This window comes from Notolepis coatsorum (genome assembly GCF_963971535.1).
Source record: "Notolepis coatsorum genome assembly, chromosome: 7".
NCBI lineage: Eukaryota > Metazoa > Chordata > Actinopteri > Aulopiformes > Paralepididae > Notolepis > Notolepis coatsorum.
The window spans coordinates 122,361,693-122,366,484 of NC_140171.1; positions in this window are offsets into that span (position 1 = coordinate 122,361,693).

The window sequence follows — 4,792 nt, forward strand, 5'->3', positions numbered from 1 at the left end:
GTCAGACTACTGCTTGACCTTACTCCTAGAACCCACCTCACCCCTGCCCACTTTGACAACCTAGGATGGCTTAGAGTAGACGACAGAGTACAGCAACTTGCAATGGGCCTGGTCTACAAGATACACTACACGACCAAGGTACCCATGTACATGTCAAAATACTTCCTAAAGGTCAGTGAATACCACGATCACAACACCAGAGGGAGCTCCACAAATCATGTTAAACCCAGATTCGGCTCAAACAAGGGACTAGACACGTTTTGCAATTATGCCACATCAATGTGGAATGCCCTACCCAAAGCTGTAAAGGAATGTGAATCACTACCCACTTTCAAAACCACTCTCAAAGAACACCTACGGGAGACTGCAATTCGAAACTGGCCCCTGTAAATGTCCTAACCCAACCCCCTCCAATGTACAGTAAATGACCAAGTATGGTTTTGTCAATATTCCAATGTACAGTTTTGCTTGTACAGTTGTACAGTGTTCCCCCCCCAACCCCAACCCCTCCTACCCATTCTGCAATCTGTTAATAAAGTTTTCAATCAATCAATCAGTTTATATGTAAATACTCATGTTTACTGAAAACTATGGGTTTTGAGGCGAGCAGATCTCCTAGCGATTGCTCTGCAAGAGCTCCCCCTCAGAGCAAGTCTTGACAGTCCAGTTCCGACATTGTCTCTACCGATCCCTTTCTTTTAGAGTTAAAAAGGTAGGCGATACTGCCAGTGCCACCTGGTGAGATTCGATCGGCATTGCAATTCCAACGTAGGCAAACAAGCCAGGGACAACTAGAGTGATTCGGATGAACGTTTAGAACGGGGATCAAAGGAAAAATATCAAAGGATCTAAAAACGTTTTTCTTTTTTTTTTATTCTTTTTTTTAAACATAACATACATTTAGACACACAAGCATTAACAGTAAATATCCTAAGTAAATCACAGGATTATACATTTCAAATCAATATAAATGTAGTTTACGGGATATATATACCTAATACTTGCAATCCAATCCAATACATACATATGCTCTTGCTCACTCCCCCCCCCCCCCCCCCCCCCGGACCCCCACTTGGATAATCCATCCATTTTCATTCGTTTCTAACCAGGAACTACAATTCATATGCTAGCTTTTATTCTCTCCACCACTTCTAACAAAATTGCAATGTTAGTTTCACTGATACCTAAAATTCTTGCTGTAGATATCTCTAGATAAATCACATCGAGATAGGTAAGAATCCATACCTTCCGGCACATTTTTTCCGGTTGAATCCATCGTGAAGCTATCAGCTTTTTAGCAGCTGTAAGACCGGATACAACTAGTCTCTTTAGCTGTATAGGGGCTGCATACTGAAAGACATCATTCAACAGCAATACAGAGGGATGTACAGGTATATTCAGAAGTAAGAATTCTGATAATTTCAGGGTCACTTCTTCCCAGAATTTCTTAACAGGTGGGCAATCCCAATACATATGCATAAATGTACCCTCATCACCATTTGTACATAAAGAACATATAGAATCTTGTCTAAGTCCCATTCTGTTCAATCTTATAGGAGTCAGGTATGTCCTGTGAATATAATTAAGATTAATTTGTTGATGATCCGGGTTGCGTGATGCAATTCACGCAATGTATTATTACGTTTTTGGTGCTCAAGCGTTGCCGGTGAAACACGTATTATTAGGTGTTTGGCTGTCAAATAGTTAAAATGTAAACCATGCCACACGCTATGTGAGTTATTGCCACTTACGTGAGTTATTGCTACTTACGTGAGTTATTGCTACTTACTTGTGTCTCTATTTCTTCCTTATATTCCTGTTTGGTGATCACGCTGTGGAGATAGAATGGTGCTCTGTGAACCCCCCTCCAATCATGAATATTTACTGTATATTAAGTAGGCTGAGGAGATTCATTATAACATGTCTGAGTTGACCTTGCGTCAACATTGCTTGCATCTCTCTCCACCTACTTAGTGTCCCTCAGTCAGAATTCTTGTCGGTCACCATATTGGTCCTTAGTGTTGCTGCACCAATGGCTTAAACGTTGACCTTGATTAGCACTATCGTTGATCTTTGACCAATCTTGACAAAAACAAAACAACGTTCAACACTGCAGGCCTTGGCTGACTGTCAACCTATCCATCAAACTTGAGACAAATTGGATAAGTTAAGCGAGTGATCGCAGTTTCAGGCACACACACACACACACACACACACACACACACACACACACACACACACACACACACACACACACACACACACACACACACACACACACACACACACACACACACACACACACACACACACACACACACACACACACACACACACACACACACACACACAAACAGACACACAGACACACAGACAAACAGACACAGAAAAGTGTACACACATCCTTTCAGGTGTAGTTTCACAGTTGAAGCTGAACATTTTAATGACGACGTGGATACTGGGCATTGAAAGCTGTTGCGTTTTGAGAATTGTCTGATAGAATTCTGAGAAAACATTCAGAAAAACATACACCTACAGGTTGGTTGGTGCGCCTGTACAGCAGAATCAGGAAGTATCGGGGGCAGCGTGAGCCTCCCACGCGTTACTCCTCGCCACTGAGAGATTGCGCTGTTCAGGTGAAAAGATGCAACAGCTGCCTCCTCGTGTACCGGAGGGTACACGTGATGCAAGGCTTGGTCCTCACTGCAGCCGACCAGTGGGAGGCATAGTCTAGCAACGTTCGAGACAGGGGAGAGGAGAATTGAAGGGAGAATTGGCGAGGCGAAATTGGGATGTGAGAAAAATTTAAAAATAAGGAGAAAAAGTGGATACAAAAAAATAAAGATTACACCTGGAAGGGATGAAGGGATGAAGAGGTTGACCGACACAGAGACGGACCGAGAGGTTGGACTATTGTGAGACAAGCAGACAGACAGACACACATGAGAGGTAGAAACAACATCATGTTGTAACAGTGCAGTGAGTGCACATACTGTAGTTGTTTTCCTTGTAAATGTCTCCAAATGTAATGTATGCTACACTCATCCCTCTTAAAGGAACATGCAGGACATGTGCTTACCGTCTACCATCAGACCACTAACCTAGCTTAAAACTCTGGGAGAGGTGTTTTTGGCCAATAGCTAAGCTAGATGTCTGTATTCGCTTCCATTAATTTGTGCTAAGCTAGGCTAGCTTTCAGCCGGATAGCTTTCTACTGAACGCACAGAGAGGAAATTGGTATCTATCTTCTTATCTGACTCTGGAGAAGACGATGAGCTAATTTCCCATAATGTTGGCATGTTCCTTTAAAATAACTGGACTCCATGACTCAGAGTTCTCTAGGATTCAGATTCAGATTCAGATAATGTCACATCACTAATCCTTTTTTCCCCCCCTTTGGTCTTGGTTCCTCGACCATGCAGCGACAACATCAATGAAATAAGATAAAATATAAGAATAGGGGGGGAAATACAAGCAATAAAGCAATACAAGTAGTGTAAAGTAGCAGCGTTGCACCCTCGCTTGAGTATCGTGAGAAATCCCTTTGACTAGTTTTCCATTGCCTTGCACTGTAACTCCACTGGGAAATCAGAGACACAGCATAAAGTCAGTTTATCTAAGTACACAGACAGCTCATGCATCATGCAGCTCATCTAAGTGAGGCCTCCAAGCCACTTTAGCAAAAAAAAAAATAAAAATAAAAATCTTCGTGTGAGCATCTAAGATACAGTAGGCTATTGACACATAGACACACAACTGAATCACTCTTTGATCTATCGAAAAAAAACAAGTTTTTTTCTTCTTTCCGTGTGAGCATCAGTAAGTAGGCTATTGACACATAGACACATAACACTTACCAAAAAATACTTGTGAGCATCTAAGATACAGTAGGCTATTGACACATATGCACTTATTAATATTAATATGAATATTTCTGTTATATGTACAGTGTTATGTGTTACGTATGGTTGTACTACGGTCATGTGGGAGCTCCCCTGAAATTTCGTTTTCTTTTCGTATACTTGTGTGCAATGACAATTAAAAGTCTATTCTATTCTATTTTATTCTATAGACACATAACAGGAATCACTGTTTGATCTATAGAAAAAAGCACTTTTTTTTAAAGCATCTAAGATACAGTAGGCTATTGACACATAAACACACAACATAATCACTGTTTGATCTATAGAAAATCTGTCACTCTCATTAAACTAAAAAACAATCCACAAAGCACCCAATTAGTGCAGTGCCTCCCTGCCGACCAGAAACTGCTGTATCACGTCCGTGTGACGCAATACTCTCCCTGCTGAGAGGACACGGCCTGTTTTTCTTCTGCTGCTAAGAATAGCATAGACAGAGACAGAGTGAGACAGACAGGCAAGCAGGGGCGGAAAAGCAGGCAGACAAGCAGGCAGACAATTTTGGTCAAGCAGGTTAATGAAAATGCGCCCCAATCCACCTCCCAACACCCCCTTCCCTGGTCCTTGAGAAATTAGATAGACATTGATTGATTTTCATGAATTTAGATATGTGATTATATGCCCACACCGGAATATAATTAACACCATGGTACCTGTAGGCCTGCCCTACAGTATAACATTTGCATCATCAAGGTCCATCTCAGTGTGTGTTCTATGGTGACTGATTTCATGGAAACAAGCCCCTGTTTTTGTCCCTGGGGAGGAATGTGCCCACGTACATGACAGTTCTGCAGAGAGAGAGAGAGGAGAGAGAGAGAGAGAGAGAGAGAGAGAGAGAGAGAGAGAGAGAGAGAGAGAGAGAGAGAGAGAGA